Source organism: Macaca nemestrina, chromosome 17, assembly GCF_043159975.1.
Source record: "Macaca nemestrina isolate mMacNem1 chromosome 17, mMacNem.hap1, whole genome shotgun sequence".
NCBI classification, from domain to species: domain Eukaryota; kingdom Metazoa; phylum Chordata; class Mammalia; order Primates; family Cercopithecidae; genus Macaca; species Macaca nemestrina.
In genome coordinates, this window is record NC_092141.1 from 67689201 (window position 1) to 67701279 (window position 12079).

Sequence of the window (12079 nt, forward strand, 5' to 3'; positions counted from 1 at the left end):
CAGTGTCTTAATCATCCTGGCATTTCCCAGCACCTTGAAGGGAGAGAATGCAAGAGGGAAGGCAGAAAAAAGGAGAAGAAACAATGACTATCAAAGATTCAGAGGACCGATCATAAAACAGTTCCCAGAGGTTAAGGGACTAATGAGAGGTCACACATTCATTAACAGCACAGTTGGAAAAACATAGCTGTTCTTCAAACTCCCTATATCTTACTCCACCATACTTTTAGCATAATGTGTAGACCCTTTAATTTCCAGCTCAAGTAGAATTTGCTTCAGTCTCCAGGGTAGTTTCTGATATTTACCTGAGCTAGTCTTAAAATTCCATTGCCAGAATTTGACTCTATCACTTGTTTGGTTCCCCTACCCCACCCCAAGCCTGTTCTCTGCCAGAAAAAGTTTTCGTTAGAATACCCTTCCCTTAATACTGGAGCAAATACGACCACTGACCCACCCTAATGTCCTTATTTTGAACTGTCTCCACGTCAAGGGTAGGGTGCAGAGGTGGCTACAACAACACACCTATGGCACAACTCTGCCAGACTCACCTGGGCTCAGCAATTTATCTTTTCGGGAGGACAACAATTCTCCTACTCCCCACTTCCATGTCTTATGAGGCCAAGAAGGTCCCCTTGGGAACTAAACTCTTGGCTTAACAAGAGCCCCACTGTGTCAGCAGACTGTCATGCACTATAACCTGAACCGAGTCACGAGTTCTACCCTGCAGCACTGTACCCCCATCATGATTCTGTGAGGTTGACCCCAAAGATTGAATGCCACTGAATCTGACTTCAAAAAGCCAGTGGGTTTTGTTGTTCTTGTTTTTAGACAGGGTCTCACTCTGTCACCCAGGCTGGAGTGCAGTGACATGATTGCAGCTCACTGAAGTCTTGACCTCCCCAGGTTCAAGTGATCCTCCCACCTCAGTCTCCAAAGTAGCTGGGACCACAGGCATACCATTACGCCTGGCTAATTTTGTATTTTTTGTACAGACAGGGTCTATGTTGCCCAAGCTGGTTTTGACCTCCTGGCCTCAAGCAATCTACCCACCTCAACCTCCCATAGCGCTGGGACTACAGGTATGAGTCACCACACCCAGCAAGTCAGTGATGTTTTAAATGGCAATGAATTGTTCCACCTTTCTGAGGCTCTTCCTCTCCATCTCCCACCTGTATCTTCATGACACTTCTATGATGAAACAGCTGCCTGCTCAAAGCCAGGTGCAAGTTTTACCCGTGGACTCATCAGGGACTGTGGCCTTGGCAACATTTTCTTTTTCTTTTTCCTTCTTTAATTTTCAGACAGAGTCTCACTGTCGCCCAGGCTGGAGTGCAGTGGTGCAATCTCAGCTCACTGCAACCTCTGCCTCCGGGTTCAAGTGATTCTCCTGCCTCAGCCTCCTGAGTAGCTGGGACTATAGGCGTGTGACACTATGCCTGGCTAATTTTTCTATTTTTAGTAGAGTACTTTTCTATTTTTAGTATTTTCACCATATTGGCCAGACTGGTCTCAAACTCCTGACCTTGTGATGTGCCCGCCTCGGCCTCCCAAAGTGCTGGGATTACAGGTGTGAGCCACTGCACTCAGCCAGAAACATTTTCTAACCCAGTTAATCATGAGGTTATAGCCTCTAGAAGCCAGAAAAACTATCTGTAGCAAAAATTTGCTTGCCTCAGACAAGTGGTTCTTCCTTCCCACATTCACATACCTTCTACTTCCTACTAAAATACACCTAGCTAAACATAGGCTGGCCAGGCCATCTCTGACTTTACTGGACATGTTCACACCTCAACACATTAGGGTCAAGATGTTACCAAGGGCCAGGCGCAGTGGCTCATGCCTGTAATACAAGCACTTTCGGAAGCTGAGGAGGGTGGATCATCTGAGCTCAGGAGTTCAAGACCAGCCTAGGCAACATGGTGAAGCCCCGTCTCTACCAAAAATACCAAAAAATAAAAAATAAAAAAATAAAAATAAATAAATAAAAATTAGCCAGGCATGGTGGCATGTGCCTGTAGTCCCAGCTACTCAGGAGGCTGAGGCAGAATTACTTTAGCACAGGAGTTGGAGGTTGCAGGGGGCAGAGATCATACCACTGCACTCTAGCCTGGGTGACAGAGTAAGACCCTGTCTCAAAAATATATATAAATAGATAGATATAACCAAGAGCCCTGCTAATAGGCTATGTCTGCAAACATAGGCCACAATGCAATAATTATCACATCAACCCCAGGAATTTACTGATACTTGGGTTTAACCCTCAAATCACCAGAAAGCCACAGGGTTATACTGAATTTTAGCTGTGAAACTGGTAGAATTCAAAATACAAACAAATTCTTCCCTCAATGTGACATGATACCTAAAGGTACCCTGGGTAGGGCGTGGTGGCTCATGCCTATAATCCCAGCACTTTGGGAGGCTGAGGTGGGCAGATCACCTGAGGTCAGGAGTTTGAGATCAGCCTGACCAACACGGAGAAACCCCGTCTCTACTAAAAATACAAAAAAAAAAAAAAAAAAAATTAGCTGGGTGTGGTGGCGCATGCCTATAATCCCAGCTACTCAGGAGGCTGAGGCAGCAATCCCAGCCACTCGGGAGGCGGAGGTTCCCCAGTCTGGGGAACAAGAGTAAAAAAACTCCGTCTTTAAAAAAAAAAAAAAAGTGAACTCTGGCTGGGCGCAGTAGCTTACTCCCATAATCCCACCACTTTGGGAGGCTGAGGTGGGAGGAACACTTGAGGCCAGGAGTTTGAGACCAGCATGGGCAACAGAGCGAGACCATGTCTCTAGTCCCCCCAAACAAAAAAAATTTTTTTTTTTTTTTTTTTTTTTTTTTTTTGAGACGGAGTCTCGCTCTGTCGCCCAGGCTGGAGTGCTGTGGCCGGATCTCAGCTCACTGCAAGCTCCGCCTCCCGGGTTCCCGCCATTCTCCTGCCTCAGCCTCCCGAGTAGCTGGGACTACAGGCGCCCGCCACCTCACCCGGCTAGTTTTTCGTATTTTTTAGTAGAGACGGGGTTTCACCGTGTTAGCCAGGATGGTCTCGATCTCCTGACCTCGTGATCCACCCGTCTCGGCCTCCCAAAGTGCTGGGATTACAGGCTTGAGCCACCGCGCCCGGCCTAAAAATTTTTTTTTTTTTAATTAGCTGGATGCAGTGGCACACACCTGTAGTCCCGGTTACTCAAGAGGGTAAGGAGAAGGACTGCTTGAGATTGGGAGGTTGAGGCTGCAGTGAACTATGATCACGTCACTGCACTCCAGCCTGAGCAACAGAGGAAGACTCTGTCTCAAAAAAAATAATAAAAAAAAGTGAACCTTGTGACTTGTCCACAGCTTTACCAGGCCCCTCTATTCCCAGATCTATCTCCAGATAACCATTTTAATTCAATGGCAGCAAACTAATTTATTACTGGGAGCCAAGGATAAGTCCTTTGAATCTCTTCTTCCTGGTTCCATCTGATCACTTTCTATTTGTTAATAATGAATCAATGGATAATAAATGGATAAAAGAAGCTAACAGATCAGTCGTTGGTTTGGTAAGGGAGGTGACTGCCCAAACTCTGTATTACCTGTGTATTTCTATTTTCCATGCTTTGTCTCTTTTCCTACTGACCATCCCTTTCCTCTAACAGCTACTCTAGAAAAGTATTCTCCAACTCATCAAAGTAATAAGACTTAACATATCACTGGGCACGGTGGCTCACGCCTGTAATCCCACACTTTGGGAGGCCTAGGCAGGCGGATAACCTGAGGTCAGGAATTTGAGACCAGCCTGACCAACATGGAGAAACCCGGTCTCTACTAAAAATACAAAATTAGCCAGGCGTGGTGGCGCATGCCTGTAATCCCAGCTACTCGAGTGGCTGGGGCAGGAGAGAATCACTTGAATCCAGGAGGCAGAGGTTACGGTGAGCCAAGATCATGCCACTGCATTCCAGCCTGGGCAACAAGAGCGAAACTCCATCTCAAAAAAAAAAAAAAGACTTTATCATTTGATACATTGCATGTATTCATCTAAACAAATGAATACATCCATTGGGCTTGGCTGTGTCAACAAGTCCCTTCCTAAGTGACTCAGTGGTGGAAAGCACAGACACTTCAGTTCTGTGACTACTCAACCTAACCTCCAGGTCTCAGGCAAGTGTTCAACTAACTATGCCACTTGATAACGACGCCTTGGAAATAAATGTTAATTCTGGTGTCACCAGAGGTCTCTTAAAACATCTTTTAATGATATTACATATTAACGGTATCCAGTATAATTCTGATTTTCCCCAGTCTTTGGCTGGCAAGTTCCAATCTCTGAATGTCAGATGCAAAGCTAGGGAATACTGACAAAATATACCAGATCCTCAAACAATGTCATTTCATTCAACATCATTTTCTTTCTTTCTTTTTTTTTTTTGAGATGGAGTCTCGCTGTCTCCCAGGCTGGAGTGCAGTGGCGCAATATTGGCTCACTGCAAGCTCCGCCTCCCGACTTTTACACCATTCTCCCGCCTCAGCCTCCCGAGTAGCTGGGACTACAGGCCATACGTACCACCCATGCACAGCTATTTTTTTTTTTTTTTTGGTATTTTTAGTAGAGATGGGGTTTCACCATGTTAGCCAGGATGGCCTCAATCTCCCGACCTCGTGATCTGCGGTCTCAGCGTCCCAAAGTGCTGGGATTACAGGCATGAGTCACTGTGCCTGGCCATTCAACATCATTTTCTTACAACACTGATGAGGGAAGAAAAAATGTTGGGGGGGCGGGGCGCAGTGGCTCATGCCTGTAATCCCAGCACTTTGGGAGACAGAGGTACGTGGATCACTTGAGGTCAGGAGTTCGAAGACAGCCTGGCCAACATGGTGAAACCCCGTTTCTACAAAAAACACAAAAAATAGGCCGGGCGTGGTGGCTCAAGCCTGTAATCCCAGCACTTTGGGAGGCCGAGGCGGGTGGATCACGAGGTCAGGAGATCGAGACCATCCCTGGCTAACATGGTGAAACCCCGTCTCTACTAAAAATACAAAAAACTAGCCGGGCGTGGTGGCGGGCGCCTGTAGTCCCAGCTACTCGGAGGCTGAGGCAGGAGAATGGCGTGAACCCAGGAGGCAGAGCTTGCAGTGAGCCGAGATCGTGCCACTGCACCCCAGCCTGGGCGACACAGCGAGACTCCGTCTCAAAAAAAAAAAAAAAAAAAAAAAACACAAAAAATTGGCTGGGCGCGGTGGCTCACGCCTGTAATTTTAGCACTTTGGGAGGCCAAGGTAGGCAGATCACGAGGTCAGGAGTTTGAGACCAGCCTGGCCAATATGGTAAAAGCCCGTCTCTACTGAAAATACAAAAATTAGCCAGGCATGGTGGCGTGCACCTGTGGTCCCAGCTACTCAGGAGGCTGAGGCAGAAGAACTGCTTGAACTCAGGAGGTGGAGGTTGCAGTAAGCTGAGATTTCATCACTGCACTCCAGCCTTGGTGACAAAGGAAAACTCTGTCTCCAAAAACAGAAAAAAAAAAAAGAAAAAAGAAAAAAAAAACAGCCTGGTGCAGTGGCTCACACCTATAATCCTAGCACTTTGGGAGGCTGAGATGCACGAATCACCTGAGGTCGGGAGTTCAAGACCAGTCTGACCAACATGGAGAAACCCTGTTGTTACTAAAAATACAAAATTAGCCAGGTGTGGTGGTGCATGCCTGTAATCCCAGGTACTTTGGAGGCTGAGGCAGGAGAATCGCTTGAACCCGGGAGGTGGAGGTTGCGGTGAGCCGAAATCGTGCCATTGTACTCTAGACTGGGCAGCAAGAGTGAAACTCTGTCTCAAAAAAATAAAAAAATAAGCCAGACGTGGTGGGGCACACCTGTACTCCCAGCTACTCGGGAGGCTGAGACAGGAGAACTGCTTAAGCACAGGAAGCGGAGGTTGCAGTGAGCTGAGATTGCCCCATAGTACTCCAGCCTGGGCAACACAGTGAGACTCTTTTTTTTTTTTTTTTTTTGAGACAGAGTCTCGCTCTGTCGCCAGGCTGGAATGCAGTGGCACTATCTTGGCTCACTGCAATCTCCACCTCCCGGATTCAAGCAATTCTCCTCCCTCAGCCTCCTGAGTGGCTGGGACTACAGGTGCATGCTGCCATGCCCAGCTAATTTTTTTTTTTTTTTTTTTGTATTTTAGTAGAGACAGGGTTTCCCCATGTTGCCCAGGCTGGTGTCGAACTCCTGAGCTCAGGCAATTCGCCCGCCTTGGTCTCCCAAAGTTCTAGGAATACAGGCGCGAGCCACCATGCCCGGCTAATAAGACTCTGTCTTTTTTTTTTTCTGAGACGGAGTCTCGCTCTGTCGCCCAGGCTGGATTGCAGTGGCGCGAACTCGGCTCACTACAAGCTCCACCTCCCAAGTTCACGCCATTCTCCTGCCTCAGCCTCCCAAGTAGCTTCGACTACAGGCGCCTGCCACCACACCCGGCTAATTTTTTGTATTTTTAGTAGAGACAGGGTTTCACCATGTTAGCCAGGATGGTCTCAATCTCCCGACCTCGTGATCCGCCCGCCTTGGCCTCCCAAAGTGTTGGGATTACAGGCGTGAACCAACCGCATCCGGCCGAGACTCCGTCTTTTTTTTTTTTTTTTTTTTTTTTTTTTGAGACGGAGTCTTGCTGTGTCGCCCAGGCTGGAGTGCAGTGGCCGGATCTCAGCTCACTGCAAGCTCCACCTCCCAGGTTTACGCCATTCTCCTGCCTCAGCCTCCCGAGTAGCTGGGACTACAGGCGCCCGCCACCTCGCCCAGCTAGTTTTTTGTATTTTTTAGTAGAGACGGGGTTTCACCGTGTTAGCCAGGATGGTCTCGATCTCCTGACCTCGTGATCCGCCCGTCTCGGCCTCCCAAAGTGCTGGGGAGACTCCGTCTTAAAAAAAATAATAATAATGTGTCGGGCGCAGTGGCTCACACCTGTAATCCCAGCACTTTGGGAGGCCAAGGCAGGTGGATCACAAGGTCAGGAGTTCAAGACCACCCTGGTCAAGATGGTGAAACCCTGTCTCTACTAAAAATACAAAAATTAGCCAGGTGTGGTGGCAGGTGCCTGGAATCCCAGCTACACTGGAGGCTAAGGCAGAGAAATGCTTGAACCCGGGAGGAAGAGGTTGCAGTAAGACGAGATAGTGCTACTGCACTGCAGCCTGGGAGACAGAGCAAAACTCTGTCTCAAAAAAAATAAATAAAAATAATAATAATAATAATACATAAAGTCGAAGTTTCCAAGAACCTATCAACGACGTTAAGTGAGAGCCTAATGTAATGGCATAAATATTCTATGGGCCCTTTGTCACACTGTCCTCCTTCCCCTGCCTTATCTCATCCCATAATTCAATGAGCATTAGTTAGCTACAATAAAAAAACCTGGGAGACATTAACTAACATCTGGCAAGTCTAATGACTTTAAAGACTAATCTACTTGGTTCATTCCTAAGTCGTTTCTACTAGACTACCCCACCCCTGACCACACAATATAGATGTTTTTCTTTACTTAGAAACGTTACCTAGGGGCTGGGCCAGTGGCTCATACCTGTAATTTCACTACTTTGAGAAGTCAAGGAAGGAGGATTGCTTGAGCCCAGGAGTTAGAGACCATCCTGAGCCACATAGTAAGACCCCGTCTCTACAAAAAAAAAAAAAATTAGGCCAGGTGCAGTGGCTCATGCCTGTAAACCCAGCACTTTGGGACGCCGAGGTGGGCAGATCACAAGGTCAGGAGTTCGAGATCAGCCTGGTCAACAAGGTGAAACTCCATCTCTACTAAAGATACAAAAAATTAGCCAGGCATGGTGGCGCACACCTGTAATCCCAGCTACTTGGAAGACTGAGACAGGAGAATTGCTTGAACCTAGGAGGAAGAGGTTGCAGTGAGCTGAAATCACGGCACCATTGCACTCCGGCCTGGGCAACAGGGTGAGACTCCATCTTGAAAAAGAAAAAAAAATTAGCCAGGTGTGGTGGTGTGTGCCTGTAGTCCCAGTTACTTGGGAGGCGAGGTGGAAGGATCACTTGGGCGAGCCCTGGAGGTTGAGGCTGCAGTGAGCTATGATTGCATCATTGCGCTCCAGCCTGGGCACAGTGCGAGACTAGCTAAAAAAAAACCGAAACAGGTACCCAGGTGTGGTGATGGGAGCTTGTAGTCCCAGCTACTCAGGAAGCTGAGGTGGGCGGATCACTTGAGCCTATGAGCCCAGGAGTTCGAAGATGCAGTGAGTTATGATCATGCCACTGCACTCTAGCCTGGTCAACAGAACGAGACTGTATCTCTAAAAAACAACACATATATACACACACACACACACACACCCGCGCGCGCGAAACATAACTTAGCATTATACATTATTTAGGGTACTTCATGTCGCCAAATTGAGTTCCTTGGGCCAAGCACAAAGTAACAGAAAAACAGGGGACTTGGCCAGGTGCAGGGGCTCACGCCTGTAATCCTAACACTTTAGGAGGCCGAGGCAGGTGGATTATCTGAGGTCAGGAGTTCGAGGCCAGCCTGGTCAACATGGCAAAACCCAGTCTCTACTAAAAATACAAAAATTAACCAGGCATGGTGGCAGCGGGCGCTTTTAATCCCAGCTACTCAGGAGGCTGAGGCAGAAGAACCGCATGAACCCAGGGATCGGAGGTTGCAATGAGCCGAGATCACGCCACTTCACTCCAGCCCGGGCAATAGACTGAGACCCTGTCTCAAAAAAAAAGAATTCCCTGGCCGGGCGCGGTGGCTCAAGCCTGTAATTCCAGCACTTTGGGAGGCCGAGACGGGTGGATCACGAGGTCAGGAGATCGAGACCATCCTGGCTAACATGGTGAAACCCCGTCTCTACTAAAAAATACAAAAAACTAGCCGGGCGAGGTGGCGGGCGCCTGTAGTCCCAGCTATTCCGGAGGCTGAGGCAGAAGAATGGCGTAAACCCGGGAGGCGGAGCTTGCAGCGAGCTGAGATCCGGCCACTGTACTCCAGCCTGGGCGACAGAGCGAGACTCCGTCTCAAAAAAAAAAAAAAAAAAAAGAATTCCCCCTACTGCAACCCTACTGTCCTCTCCCAAGCTTCCTCTTACATGCTACTGCTGGAGATAGAAATAAGACTTTGGCCAGGCGCGGTGGCTCAAGCCTGTAATCCCAGCACTTTGGGAGGCTAAGACGGGCGGATCACGAGGTCAGGAGATCGAGACCATCCTGGCTAACACGGTGAAACCCCGTCTCTACTAAAAAATACAAAAAACTAGCCAGGCAAGGTGGCGGGCACCTGTAGTGCCAGCTGCTCGGGAGGCTGAGGCAGGAGAATGGCATAAACCCGGGAGGCGAAGCTTGCAGTGAGCCAAGATCCCGCCACTGCACTTCAGCCTGGGCGACAGAGCGAGACTCCATTTCAAAAAAAAAAAAAAACAAGAAATAAGACTTCTTAGCCTGAAGTGAACTATCATTCGAAAGCAAAACAGGTCAATTTCCAAGAAGTTTCTAGTTTATACCTTTCCTAGTTGAGCTATTAAGTATTTCCTGTATAAGCCGTTCTCTTCCATTTCCTGCTAGGTCAGAGTCAACAAATAACTGGTACATATCAACAGGTTTAATTAAGCAGATAACTTACTATGTCAGCAAGATGAGCCAACATGTGATGATACCTTTGACTAAAGTTAGAGTAGATAAGTAGTGCTTCTCCAGACTGCAAGCATCTGAAATTTCAAGTTTTCTTCCAGACATCCCAGGGTACGTTAGTTCCCTTCCACATGCCTAAATGATCCTCCAGCTTAAGAAAACTCAAGTCCATGCTGTTAAAAATGAGACGAACTTTTCACGGCATTCATGTAATATATTAATAGCTGCCCAAAATAGCTGTTATCTTCAGCAATAGCCCAACAGGTTCTCTCTAATTCTAAGTCCGTCTCCAAAGAGGAATCGCAAAGCATCCTAAAAGGTTGGTTTCAAGGGAAAGCCAATATAGCTTACTCATAAACATCTCTGCAAATGGAAGAATGAATAAACGAAATCCAAAGATAACCCTCCAACCTAATTTTAGTTTTTAAGTTTCTGACTCCTCTTCCCAGCAAACCTTTTTCAAGATTTGGCAAGCAGGCCACAGAGTAAGAAAAGTAAAGATTTCTGGTGTTCCCCAAGCTATTACTTTCTGCTGTTTTCCTCAAAGAGTGGGTAATCAGCTAGTTTACCACAATGCTAGTAAACAAGGAAAACTGACCGGCAAAAAGCAAAACCCTAAAGGCAAAGATAATCCACACTAACCAGAGCTATTTCTATCTGAGGTCAAATATAAGAAGAGAACTGCTTCTTAACAGCTCCTACTTAACAGTCCCACCCACACCACCCCACCCCCTCTAAATGGTGGCACTTGTTTGGTCACAAGAGCCAACTTTCTAACTTCAGAAAATCATCTCTCTTTCACATCTTTACTACTCACTAAAGATCTAGTGACAGATTTCTCATACCCTATAAACACCAAAAAATAACTCAGAGCCTATCTGGTTCTTCAATATACTAGGAATAAGGCTAGGTGCAGTGGCTCACACCTGTAATCCCAGCACTTTGGAAGGCTGAGGCGGCAGATCACCTGAGGTCGGGAGTTTGAGACCAGCTTGACCAACATGGAGAAACCCTGTCTCTACTAAAAATACAAAATTAGCTGGGTGTGGTTGTGCATGCCTGTAATCTCAGCTACTGGGGAGGCTGAGGCAGGAGGATCACTTGTACCCGGCAGGCGGAGGTTGCCGTGAGCCGAGATTGCGCCATCGCACTCCAGCCTGGGCAACAAGAGCAAAACTCCATCTCAAAAAAAAACTAGGAATAAATTATTTCTCAAGTCTTTTAAAATTTCATGAGCTTACAGAAGACACCCAAAGAGCTCCTATACTCTGGCAGAAGGTATATTACTAAGCCAAGGTTTCAAAAACCTATAGGCTTCAAAGAATGGGATATCCATATAAGGCAACACCCATATGAAACTCAACAGCCTTCCAAATCTGTCCCTGGCCATCACTAAAAAACGTGTGGCATTTCCCTGGAATCTGACAAGATAGGAGCTCCAGATCTGAGGTAACGACATTCACTAGCCTCAGTTACCCTCTATTATTTTAGTTGCCTAAGTGTTTCCTTGCTTTGCTGTACTGTACAGAACACACTACATTCCCAAGAAAGGCAAAGCAGTACCCATTATTGCAAGATTCCTCTAGAAGGAAAAACTTCCACCACACTAATTTGAGAGACTTAATGAAAGGCACCTGCTACTAAAATCGGAAGCATAACTTATTCATTCAACAAATATTTACTAAATACTCTGTGCAAGCCTCTGAATATTCAACAGTAAATAAAAGAGGTATGGTTCCCATTTCTGCAGAATAAAGTTCAGTGAGACAGACACTAGACAAGCAAACAAATATGTAATTACAAAAAAAGCTATGAGTAGGGTAACCTAATCTATACCTGTTGTCCCAGTGTAAAATAAAAGCATTCCCCTTTACTCTCAAAAATGTCTCAGCTTGGACTACAAATGATATGGTCACCTTAACTGTGAAGGACAAGGTACTATGAGAGAGAATAACGCAGGCAAGTTACTTTAGCCTGGGTGATCAGAGAAGACTTCTTGGAAGACATGCCATTTAACTGAGTCCTGATGGGTGGTAAGGCTCCAGTCATTCTGGAAGGAAAAATGTTCCAAGTACACGGGACAGCACAGGTTATGACAGGGCTTGGGTCATTATTATTGATCAACATCAATTTTGACTAAATAAACGGAATTGTCAAAAAAGTGACTTAGAGCCAGGCATGGTGGCCCACACCTGTAAACCCAGCACTTTGGGAGGCCAAGGCAGGCAGATCACTTGAGGTTAGAAGTTCAAGACCAGCCTGGTCAGCACAGTGAAACCCCGTCTCTACTAATAATACAAAAATTGAGCTAGGAGCGGTGGCTCACACCTATAACCTTACCACTTTGGGAGGCCGAGGCAAGTGGATTGCCTGAGCTCAGGAGTTCAAGACCAGCCTGAGCAACACAGTGAAACCCCGTCTCTACTAAAATACAAAAAATTAGCTGGGTGTGGCAGTG

At 46.8% G+C, this 12079-nt stretch overlaps 1 protein-coding gene across 1 annotated transcript in view; it reads right to left on the minus strand.

The window, feature by feature from the left end:
* Positions 1 to 12079, minus strand: part of LOC105469326 (LSM12 homolog) — a 37811-nt gene that overhangs the window by 21488 nt on the left and 4244 nt on the right. The window lies entirely within an intron of this gene.